The sequence below is a fragment of the Salvelinus fontinalis genome, chromosome 26 (genome assembly GCF_029448725.1).
Source record: "Salvelinus fontinalis isolate EN_2023a chromosome 26, ASM2944872v1, whole genome shotgun sequence".
NCBI classification, from domain to species: domain Eukaryota; kingdom Metazoa; phylum Chordata; class Actinopteri; order Salmoniformes; family Salmonidae; genus Salvelinus; species Salvelinus fontinalis.
In genome coordinates this window covers 36,136,429-36,149,510 of record NC_074690.1, presented here as the reverse complement: position 1 = coordinate 36,149,510, position 13,082 = coordinate 36,136,429, and the positions used below count along the sequence as shown (strand labels likewise).

The 13,082-nt window shown below is 42.7% G+C and overlaps 1 pseudogene; it reads right to left on the bottom strand.

Moving 5' to 3' along the window:
* Positions 1–6,509: 6,509 nt before the first annotated feature.
* LOC129824202 (CCN family member 1-like) lies at positions 6,510–10,203 on the bottom strand (annotated as a pseudogene).
* Between the last annotated feature and the right edge of the window lie 2,879 nt (positions 10,204–13,082).

The window sequence follows — 13,082 nt, the reverse complement described above, 5'->3', positions numbered from 1 at the left end:
GGAATTCTCTCGACCAGCTTCATGAGGTAGTCACCTGGAATGCATTTCAATTAACAGGTCTTTTGTGGAATTTCTTTCCTTAATTCGTTTGAGCCAATCAGTTGTGGTGTGCCAAAGTAGGGGTGGTATACAGAAGAGCCCGTTTTGGTAAAAGGCCAAGTCCATATTATGGCAAGAACAACTCATATAAGCAAAGAGAAACTACTGTCCATCATTACTTTAAGACATGAAGGTCAGTCAATACGGAAAACGTCAAGACTTTGAAAGTTTCTTCAAATGCAGTCGCAAAAACCAAACGCTATGATGAAACTGGCTTTCATGAGAACCGCCACAGGGAAGAAAGACCCAGAGTTACCTCTGCTGCAGAGGATAAGTTCATTTGAGTTAACTGCACCTCAGATTGCAGCCCAAATAAATGCTTCAGAGTTCAAGTAACAGACACATCGCAACATCAACTGTTCGGAGGAGACTGCATGTATCAGGCCTTCATGGTCGAATTGCTGCAAAGAAACTACTACTAAAGGACACCAATAAGAAGTGACTTGCTTGTGCCAAGAAACACGAGCAATGGACATTAGACCGGTGGAAATCTGTCCTTTGGTCTGAGTCCAAATTTTAGATTTTTGGTTCCAACCGCTGTGTCTTTGTGAGACACAGAGTAGGTGAACGGATGATCTCTGCATGTGTGGTTCCGACGGTGAAGCATGGAGGAGGAGGTGGGATGTTGTTGGGGTGCTTTGCTGGTGACACTGTGATTTATTTAGAATTCAAGGCACACTTAACCAGCATGGCTACCACAGCATTCTGCAGCGATACGCCATCCCATCTGGTTTGCGGTTAGTGGGACTATCATTTTTTTTAACAGAACAATGACCCAACATACATCCAGGCTGTGTAAGGGCTATTTGACCAAGAAGGAGAATGATTGCGTCAGAGTGCTGCATCAGATGACCTGGCCTCCACAATCACCCGACCTCAACCCAATTGAAATGGTTTGGGATGAGTTGGACTGCAGATTGAAGGAAAAGCAGCTAACAAGTGCTCAGCATATGTGGGAACTCCTTCAAGACTGTTGGAAAAGCATTCCAGGTGAAGCTGGTTGAGAGAATGCCAAGAGTGTGAAAAGCTGTCATCAAGGCAAAGGGTGGCTACTTTGAAGAATCTAAAATCTAAAATATATGAACACTTTTTTAGTTACTACATGATTCCATATGTGTTATTTCGTAGTTTTGATGTCTTCACTATTATTTTACAATGTAGAAATAGTGAAAATAAAGAAAAACCCTTGAATAAGTAGGTGTATCCAAACTTTTGACTGGTACTGTATGTAAAAGACAATAAAAAAACAATTCAACAAACGTAGCAGCAACGTGAACCACAGGATGCTTCTTTACTTCCCCTCTTGGCCTCCTCTTTTTCACTTTTGATGTGTTAATGTGAACCAGGATATTGAGTTGTAGAGGTTTTTCGGGTATATTGAAAGGCCTCCATTCTAAATAACTTGTACTCAACTAGACTGGCCTACCAACAGGAACCTTGGCACATCTCATTGCTTTGTTACATAAGCTTGACTTGACATGTGTGATGACATCCAGGAACATTTGTTCCTCCTTGTGTACAGTCAGAGATGGACAGTGTCATTCCCATTGGGCCTAATCACTAATTACTGTTGTACCGTGTTGCCTTTCACTGACTATTAGATAGCCATACATTCTTTGTTAGGGTGTATTAGCTGGAAGTCATAAGTTGGACCAAAGAGTGTGATGATGACTTCATTCTATTCGTCTTTGCCATTCATCGTTAAAGGCACAGATCCAGGATTTCTAAATTACAGCCAGAGACTGGAGAGGCTGTAATTTAGAAGTTTCAAACCTCTCTTTTACAGCATTCACAGAAGAGAAGGTTTTGTGGTGAGTATAGGAAACACGTCAATGCTTACGCTTTGACTGCCTTGACCATGAAGAGAAGAAAAACTGCAATTGATTAGTTGTACAGAATACTCAGTGTACTGGGCCACCGTTTGGTTATGTCATGATTATGGGACTGTTAAGTGTTGGTTTGAGTCATAATCCTGCCTGGATTTGTCTGGCGGTGAGTTGATATTATGTAAACTCATTAAACCCTAAGGTATAGGGAAGAGGCTAATAATGTCAGTCAAGTTCTCTGCCTCACAGGGTTGGGGTCAGTTCCATTTCAATTTAGGAAATAAATATGAAATTCCAATTTGTTTTCTTTTTGAATTGATTGAAATGAAATTGACCAAAACCTCATGAGTCGGTTCTTAGCTAATGAATATGCTGTTAGGATCAGTAGACGTGAACTTGGAATAGACCTTGGAGGCTGTCCAAGGAGGAGTATGGAATTCTGCAAAGCTCAGATGTGGACCTCTTCCACAAAGCAGGCATCCCTCAAGTGTTCACAGACAAAGCTCCATTGTACTCCTCAGACACGAGATGGACGTATTTCACTTCTGTGTGCGTCAATGCCCTAATCCCCCCCCAGTCCAAGTCAGAACTTGTTTATTTAATACTGTCAGTCATGCTTGGGTGTATGCATCTCTCACTCACAAACACACACTCATCTTTTTACTGGAATATATTCTTTCATGCTGATGCCTGACATGTTGAGCAGAAGGGAAGGTATTGTACACACACACAGTGCATCAGATTTGGCAGTCCCTCGTCTTATGTGCCTACCAGTCTCCTCAGCAGTTGGATTCTGACCCACATATCTGTTTATAGACACCTGCCCTATGAAAATAGACTTGATGTCAGTTATGGATGTATAAAGAGGTTTTATGAGGGTTTGATGTTTGTGGGCACTGAGTGTAATGTAGGAGCTGGATTAGATGGTACTATGTGATTTACCAACACAATAAACTACTAAATGAAAGAAATGTACACATTTGATCCATCCATTCAAATCTAGATCCCCTCAGAAGTGGGTCAGCCAGAAACACAGCAGGGCAGGTATCCCTTGCCTAAGTATGGAGTTTAGATTAAACTAGGGAAAGGATAGAGGATAGATTAAACTAGGGAAATCCATGCCAATAGAACTAAGTTAGAGCTACTGTCCAACGGGGTACCAAATACTGAACCACTTTGATCAAATCACATTGTATTTGTCACATGCGCCGAATAAAACAGGTGTAGGTAGGCCTTACAATGAAATGCTTACTTACAAGCCCTTAACCAGCGATGCAGTTATAAGAAAAAATAAGTGTTAAGAAAGTATTTACTAATTAAACTGAAGAAAACAATAAATACATGAAAAAATTGAAAAATAAAATATTATAAAAGAGCAACAATAAAATAACAGTAGAAAGGCTATATACAGGGGTTACCGGTACAGAGTCAATGTGCGGGGTACCGGTTAGTCGAGGTAATTGAGGTAATGTGTACATGTAGGTAGAGGTAAGGTGACAATGCATAGATAATAAACAGAGAGTAGCAGCAGCGTAAAAATGGGGTGCGGGGGACAATGCAAATAGTCCGTGTAGCCATTTGGTTAGATGTTCAGGAATCTTATGGCCTGAGGGTAGAAGCCTTTTGGACCTACTTGACACTCTGGTACCGCTTGCCATGCAGTAGCAGAGAGAACAGTCTATGACTTGGGTGGCTGTAGTCTTTGGCAATGTTTATCTGACATCGCCTGGTATAGAGGTACTGGATGGCAGGAAGCTTGGCCCCAGTGATGCACTGGGCCATATGCACTACCCTCTGTAGTGCCTAGAGGTCGGCGGCCGAGCAGTTGCCATACCATGCGGTGATGCAACCAGTCAGGATGCTCTCGGTGGTGCAGCTGTAGAACTTTTTGAGGATCTGAGGGCCCATGCCAAATCTTTTCAGTCTCCTGAGGAGGGTTAGGCTTTGTCGTTCCCTCTCCACAACTGTCTTGGTGTGTTTGGACCATGACAGTTTGTTGGTGATGTGGACACCAGGGAACTTGAAGCTCTCAACCTGGTCCACCACAGCCCTTTCGATGAGAATGGGGGTGTGCTCGGCCCTCCTTTTCCTGTAGTCCATGATCATCTCCTTTGTCTTGATCACATTGTGGTAGAGGTTGTTATCCTGGCACCACACTGCCAGGTCTCTGACCTCTTCCCTATAGGCCGTTTCATCATTGTCGGTAAGCAGGCCTACCACTGTTGTGTCGTCGGCAAATTTAATGATTGTGTTGGAGTCGTGCTTGGCCATGCAGTCATGCGTGAACAGGAGGGGACTGAGCACGGACCCCTGAGGGACCCCTGTTTTGAGGATCAGCGTGGCAGATGTGTTGTTACCTACCCTTACCACCTGGAGGGCGGCCCGTTAGGAAGTCTATGATCCACTTGCAGAGAGAGATGTTTAATCCCAGGGTCCTTAGCTTAGTGATGAGCTTTGAGGGAACTATGGTGTTGAATGCTGAGTTGTAGTCAATGAATAGCATTCTCATATAGGTGTTCCTTTTGTCCAGGTGGGAAAGGGCAGAGTGGAATGCAATAGAGATTGTATCATCTCTGGATCTGTTGGGGCTGTATGCAAATTGGAGTGGGTCTAGGGTTTCTGGGATAATGGTGTTGATGTGAGCCATGGCCAGCATTTCAAAGCTCTTCATGACAACAGACGTGAGTGCTACAGGTCGGTATTCATTTAGGCAGGTTACCTTGGTGTTCTTGGGCACAGGGACTATGGTGGTCTGCTTGAAACGTGTTGGTATTACAGACTCAGTCAGGGTTAGGTTGAAAATGTCAGTGAAGACACTTGCCAGTTAGTTGGCGCATGCTCGGAGTACACGTCCTGGTAATATGTCTGGCCCTGTGGCCTTGTGAATGTTGACCTGTTTAAATGTGTTACTCACATCGGCTACGGAGAGCATGATCACACAGTCATCTGGAACAGCTGATGCTCTCATGCATGTTTCAGTGTTACTTGCCACAAAGCGAGCATAGAAGTAATTTAACTTGTCTGGTAGGCTTGTGTCACTGGGAAGCTCACGGCTGTGCTTCCCTTTATAATCCATAATAGTTTGCAATCTCTGCCACATCCGATGAGCGTCAGAGCCTGTGTGGTAGGATTCAATTTTAGACCTTTATTGACGCTTTGCCTGTTTGATGGTTCGTCGGAGGACATAGCGGGATTTCTTATAAGCGTCTGGGTTAGAGTCCCGTTTCTTGAAAGCGGCAACTCTACCCTTTAGCTCAGTCCGGATGTTGCCTGTAATCCATGGCTTCTGGTTGGGGTACATACGGTCACTATGGGACGACGTCATCGATGCACTTATTGATGAAGCCAGTGACCAATGCGGTGTACTCCACAGTGCCATTGGATGAATCCCGGAACATATTCCAGTCTGTGCTAGCAAAACGGTCCTGAAGCTTAGCATCTGCGTCATCTGACCACTTCCGTATTGAGCGAGTCACTGGTAATTCCTGCTTTAGTTTTTGCTTGTAAGCAGGAATCAGGAGGATAGAGTTATGGTCAGATTTGCCAAATGGAGGGCGAGGGAGAGCTTTGTACACGTCTCTGTGTGTGGAGTAAAGGCGGTATAAAGTTTTTTTTCTGGTTGCACATGTAACATGCTGGTAGAAATGAGGTCAAATGGATTTAAGTTTCCTGTATTAAAGTCCCCGGCCACTAGGAGCACCGCCTCTGGATGAACATTTCCATGTTTGCTTATGGCCGTATACAGCTCATTGAGTGCGGTCTTAGTGCCAGCATCGGTTTGTGGCGGTAAATAGACAGCTAAAATATAGATGAAAACTCTCTTGGTAAATAGTGCGCTCTACAGCTTATCATGAGATACTAAACCTCAGGCTAGCAAACCTCGAAACTTCCTTAATATTTGATTTTGTGCACCAGCTGTTATTGAAAAATACACAGACCGCCACCCCTTGTCTTACCGGAGGCAGATGTTCTATCTTTCCGATGCACAGAAAACCCAGCCAGCTGTATGTTATCTATGTCGTCGTTCAGCCACGACTCAGTGAAACATAAGATATTATGGTTTTTAATGTCCCGTTGGTAGGATAGTCTTGACCGGAGCTCATCACGTTTATTATCCAGTGATTGTATGTTGGCTAATAGGACTGATGGTAGAGGTGGGTTACCCACTCGCCGTCGGATTCTTACAATGCACCCCAACCTATGACCCTTATATCTCCATCTCTTCTTAATGCGAATGACAGAGATTTGGGCCTCGTCCAGTGTCTGAAGTAAATCCTGTGCGCCCGACTCGTTAAAGTAAAAATCTTCGTCCAGTACGAGGCGAGAAATCTCTGTTCTGATATCCTGAAGCTCTTTTCGGTCATAAGAGACGGTGGCAGAAACATTATGTACAAAATAAGTTACAAATAACGCAGAGAAAACATGCACAACAGCACAATTGGTTAAAAGCCCGTAAAACGGCAGCCATCTCCTCCGGCGCCACAATAGGATTCTGTGATATCTACTCATTCACGACAGAGCATCAGGTTCCATAAATACATATCTTTTATTAATAACATACATAGAACAAAATAAATGCTCAAATATCCTTTTACATTATAGCCTTTCATATCTTAATAAAACGTAAAATGTTATAGATAAATATTACTAATATTGTGATATTAAAAAAGAATCATTTTAGTAGATGCCACAAAGAAGCTACACTGTCTTTTCAATGTTTTCATGTTAAATGTATTTTTTTTATATATAGATACACAAAATCATAGGCATGCAGTCAAAAGTCTAGTGCATCTCATACCTTGTTTGAATAAACAAAACATAAATTGTCAATGAAGTGAAATATTTCAACATAGCATAACGCTCCATATCGAAGCAACCAGTAACGCTCCAATATTACGAAGCAATTCATTTTAAAAAATCCTCTGAATAAATGTCTCCAGCATAACGGTGCACATATGGAGTTATCCTAACTCTCTCATCTACCACACTTTTATTCCCTCAACCTTCCCTCCCCCTCAGTCTCTGGACTTGTGGATATCATTGGAGAGCCTGTGGGAACACATTGCCTCTCGTTGCTATGGGAACAGTTGAAGTCACATGAACAGGACTCTGACTATGACATCCTTTCTGAAGGTGTCTCCTTCCTCGAAGCCGACCGTCATAGTCTGGGTCTGCTGAGAGGTGCAGCAGCGCCCGTCCAGACAGGAATCACAGTACCTGGGACGGAACTTATTCACACTGCTGCAATCTGCGTAGGTCTGTTTCAATGGAGGGCTGGCCTTTTCAATACGACTGCACTTCTTACCCTTCTGTTGGTGAGAGGAGAAGAAGAACAATGTGTGATCAGAATGTTGATGGACTAGACATACATGTCCTTATGATTCAGTGTCACCCAGGTGATGGCATGGCATTGTCGGTTTGATTTGATGTGTACCTTGAGGCTGGAGTAGGCTGACTGGAAGCAAGGCGGAACTCACAGAGACGAGTCTCCTTCACCAGCTTGCACTGGCTGTTGTTGTTGCTGAGCCGGGAGGATACTCCTGTGCCACAGGACTTAGCACAGGGGGACCAGGCTGTGGTCTGAGTCACACACCTCTTGTTCCCCTTGGACATCAGGCGACTCTCAGGCTTACTTCTGAAAGCTGTGGGGAAAAGATGGCCAGACAATTATTCAATGTGCAAACTTCAAGCAAATTGGACATGAGTTTAAATCACAGGAGGTTGGTGGCACCTTAATTGGGGAGGACAGGCCCGTGGTATTGGCTTGAACAGAATAAGTTGAATGGAAACAAATATATCAAACACATGGTTTGATGCCATTCCATTCACTCCGTTCCAGCCATTACTGTGAGCCGTTCTCCCCTCAGCATCCTCTACTGGTTTAAATCTAATGTGAGATGTTAACAGGGGTGAAGACATGGGTGAGCCTGGGTGGACACAAGCCCACCCACTGGGGAGCCAGGCCCACCCAATCAGATTGAGCAAAAGCAAAACAATGATACATTATTATTACAAAAATACTACTTGGCTCATCCAAATTTCTGCAGGCCTACCCCCAACGAATTTATGGCTAAACCCCTGGATGACACATCGATTGTTGATAAATTGATTTTCCATTTAAACTCCGTCTGGATGTTAACTGAGGCTGAACATCTATTGGAGCTCAATAAATCCACTAACCGAATCACTGGACTAAACAGAGTTCAATTGACTCACCAGGTAAAGACTTGAGTCCTCCTCTGACGACAGACACCAGCTCGTTCTTGTTTGTGAGATCATCTTCGGAATGTTTATCCTTGCGGGCATCTTTTCTGACCTTGTCTGCTGAGGCTGAGCCCAACACGTTCCCCTCCTCAGGGCAGACTAGCTCCTCACAGTAGCGACCAGGCACTTTGACCAGCTTGGGTTTGGCACAGCCCAGTTTGGTCAGGGAGACCTGCTGGGGGCACAGGGGCATACACCCCACGGCACCATCCATGCACGTACACTGGTGCTTGCAGTTGGAAAGGAAGCTCTCTCCATTCTGGTAGATCTTGCTGTTGTACTCGCAGGGTCTTCCATCTGTTTTGGCTGTTTGGAGAAGCAGATGGGGAGACTGTAACTATGTGAGTCAAGCGCAGGGTTACAAAGGCAGGGTATATTACTGGAAACCTTCGAAGTTTACCAGTGAAATAACCAGAATTGTGTTAACTTTCAAGTATTTGGGGGAATTTTATCAGATGAGATCTAGTGGCCTTTTTTGGGTACTTCAGATTATCACAGGTGTCTGTAATTATCTCTGGCCCTCTGTGTAGTCTTATTACATGTATAATATATAAAATTATATTTTAAAATATAAATTATAATGACAAAGCTGTAAAACATTCTCCTAAATATAAACCATCAACTTAGTGAATACCATTGGTGATTAATGAGGGTTTCAGCATGAAATATTATTTTTACACAATTGTATTTATTTTAATGTCTTAGTTTTGGAGCCAAATTTGTGGCAGTTGTGAAAATAGTCAATAGTTGCAAAGTTAAGCAAAAAATAAGGCCATTGTTGAGTAGATGCTTTTTTCATTAATTAGGCTATTTTCTCTTGAACCATATGGTCTATCCACTAGAAACATCGACAATATGGACACAGATATAAAAATGAATGCTATATATGAATATATATTTTATAAGTTATTCGAGTATATTACCTTTTAATTACCGGCATTACTGAAGATTCTGCTAACTTTGCAACCCTAGTCAAGTGTAATATTCTAATTATAGAGAACGCTCCGTAAATAATCCAAAAGCATAATTCCTCATTTAAAACGGTGTAATAAACAAGTTTAAAAAACGATATCTCTACATCCAAACCGATAGGAGTTAGATTTGTAGAAGTTATAGACTATCAATGACCACAGCAGGGTATCAGAATTATTGTTTCCTATACAACTTATCATACCACGACAGATGCCTTTAGCTGTGCCATAAGCAGCCCCAAGATTGCACTCCAGTCCCTTGATGTGGTCGCATGGCTCTGTCTTGCTGCAGTCTTCATTGAGCTGCCGAGCGCAGACTTTGCAGCATCCACAGCCGTCTGGCACAATGCTGATTCCTGGTGCGCACCTGGGTAGGCCTACCTCACGAGGACACGAACATTCGGAGGGACAAGATGCTGATGCCTAAAATACCAGAAACATGTTATAAGAGAAATGTTGACTTCATTTGTGATTTATTCTAAAAAATATTAGACTGTAGGATGGAGTAAGGATCTTAATCGCCATCAAGCACCACTCACCCACCCTCGGCATTGGCAATCAATCACGCATATTCTTGTAGGCTATGAATGACAATTAATTAATGAATTAGGCTATATGTTTTCTTACCGAATTTAAACTCCCATAGAGGAAAACAACAAAGGAAAGCGCCAAAATCTTCATGTCTAGTGACATATTATTGATACAATTTTAGAGGCTAATAGAGGCTAATTTAGATTGATCAATCCACGCGTTTAAACACGGAATGCGCAATATAAACTACCTACTGACTTACTGGGTTCTCTGGTGTCCCCCTCTCCTCTTTTATATCCGAAAGAGATCTGACGTGTGCGTTAGCTGACGGGTGAACTGTTCCAAAACTATGCGAGAAATGTCTCCCAATGCTTTCCCCATTCAAGCCAAATACCACCCTGTCTACTTTAATTCTTACAGGGATTCCATGTTCGAGGCTATTTCATGTCGGAAACTAGGCTATTTATTTTAAGATATTTATGTGTTGTCTTTCCTGTCCTAAAGTGGGGCCCAAATTGGAATTGTCACATGCCTTGTAAACAACATGGTGTCGACTAACAGTGAAATGCTTGGGCACTTCCCAACAAATGCAGAAAGAGAAACAATAGAAAGATAATGACAAGGAATAAATGCACAATTAGTATCAAAATACCTGTATAAAGATACCTGTGATCCCTGGGGAACGGATACGTTTTATGTGTCCATGTTCATGATGAAAACAGTTTATCAGATGATACTGTGAGACTGAGATGCCCTGGGAGGGGCTACATGTGATGGATCAGTACTCGAACATTTTCCTTAGAGAGCTAGGAGGAAAGTAAGCCTAAACATTACAAGATGAGCTACATATTTCTATGACTAACTGAATGGAAGAAAACTGTCTCACTAGGATCAGGCCAGCCCAGGTGTTTAGAATATTGCCCTCAAGCTATGGTCAGTGTTTGTTTTTAAATTAATTCCCTTATTATTGCTGTCTTGGTCTGGTAGTGCTCCAGTCCTTCCTGTCATAGTTAGCAACCTAGACAGCATACTATGTCCCGTAGTGCGGTTAATGTAAGTAACCTAATTTATGTTCCTCTAACTCCCCTGAATACCTCTGTTCATCCGGCAAGCTATTCATGTCAAGATTGGTTTAGTGAATGTAAGATATCTGAATAATTAGTTGTTCAATGATTTTATTATTTCCAATGACATTGATATTTTCATGCTTACTGAAACCTGAATTAAACCCGAGGATGTTAGTTCTCTAAATGAAACAACTCATCCAGCCTTTTCTTAACGACAGAAATGCAGGCCGTCTGGCTAAGGTGGTTGGGTAGTCGTCCTTCATAGAGACAAGTGCCTTCGGAAAGTATTCAGGCCACTAGACTTAAAAAAAAAAAAAAAAAAAGTTACAGCCTTATTCTAAAATGGATGAAATCGTTTTTTCCCCTCATCAATCTACACACACCCATATTAAAAAAGAAAAAACGTTTTTTTTTTGGTGCAAATATATATTTTTTACATTTAAAAAACTGTATTCAGACCCTTTACTTAGTACTTTGTTGAAGCACGTTTGGCAGCGATTACAGCCTCGACTCTTCATGGGCATGACGCTACAAGCTTGGCACACCTGTATTTGTGGAGTTTCTCCCATTCTTCTCTGCAGATCCTCTCAAGTTCTGTCAGGTTGGATGGGGAGCGTCGCTGCACCGCTATTTTCAGGTCTCTTCAGAAATGTTCGATTAGGTTCAAGTCTGGGCTCTGGCTGGGCCACTCAAGGACATTCAGAGACTTGTCCTGAAGCCACTCCTGCATTGTCTTGGCTGTGTGCTTAGGGTCGTTGCCACAGTCTGAAGTCCTGGGCGCTCTGGAACAGGTTTTCATCAAGGACCTCTCTGTACTTTGCTTCATTCATCTTTGCCTCAATCCTGACTAGTCTCCCAGTCCCGGCCGCTGAAAAACATCCCCAGAGCATGATACTGCCACCACCATGCTTCACCGTAGGGATGGTGCCAGGTCTCTTCCAGATGTGATGCTTGGCATTCAGGCCAAAGAGTTCAATCTTGGTTTCATCAGACCAGAAAATCTTGTTTCTTATGGTCTGAGAGTTGTTGGGTGCCTTTTGGCAAACTCCAAGTGGGCTGTCATGTGCCTTTTACTGAGGAGTGGCTTCCATCTGGCCACTCTACCATAAAGGCTTGATTGGTGGAGTGCTGCAGAGATGGTGGTCCTTCTGGAAGGTTCTCCTTTGTCCGCAGAGGAACTGTAGAGCTCTGTCAGAGTGACCCTCGGGTTCTTCATAACCTCCCCGACAAAGGCCCTCCTCTCCCGATGTCTCAGTTTGGCCGGGCGGCCAGCTCTAGGAAGAGTCTTGGTGCTTCCAAACTTCTCCCATTTAAGAACGATGGAGGCCACTGTGTTCTTGGGGACCTTCAATACCGCATACATTTTTTGTTACCCTTCGCCAGATCTGTGCCTCGACAGAATCCTGTCTCAGAGCTCTACGGACAATTCCTTGGACCTCATGAGTTGTTTTTTTCTCTGACATGCATTGTCAACTCTGGGACCTTATATAGACAGGCGTGTGCCTTTCCAAATCAAGATCAATCAATTGAATTTACCACAGGTAGACTCCAATCAAGACGTTGAAACATCTCAAGGATGATCAATGGAAACAGGATGCACCTGAGCTCAAGTTAGAGTCTCATAGCAAAGGGTCTGAATACTTATGTAAATAAGGTATCTGTTTTTTATTTTTAATGCATTTGTAAAAATTTCTAAAAACTGTTTACGCTTTGTGATTATGGAGTATGGTGTGTAGATTGATGAGGGAAAGAAAATATTTAATCCATTTTAAAATGTGGAAAAAAGGAATGGGTCTGAATACTTTCGGAATGCACTGTATGTAGCCCTGTGTCATGTGTCAAATATTCCTCGTTTTAGAGCGTTATCTTTAGCTTGAACAAGAATCAGCCCACTTTGTATAATTTAGTGTACTGGCCTCCTAAACCAAATAGTTTCTCCATTGCAGAATTCTCTGACCTGCTATCTTTTGCTAAGCTAAATATGACAAGTTTATTATTCTTGGAGATCTAAACAATGTGTGTTATCCAAATAATGCACTTGTTGGGGAGTTTCTTAACTTTATTCTATACGCCACAGGGCCTATACACAACAAAGGCTATACTCTTGATCTCATGCTGTCCTATCGTCTGAATACTGATAACTTGTAAACTATTGATGTGTGTTTCTATGACCATCTCAGTATAGTAAAAAACAACAACCTAGAGTCGATTGACACACCTGTGTGTTTATGCTAGAAACTTACTGTAGTCCCTGCAGCTCAATCCACTCTTTCCGCCAATTTAAAGTTTGCGCCTATTCCATAATATGGGACTTGTGAAAGCTG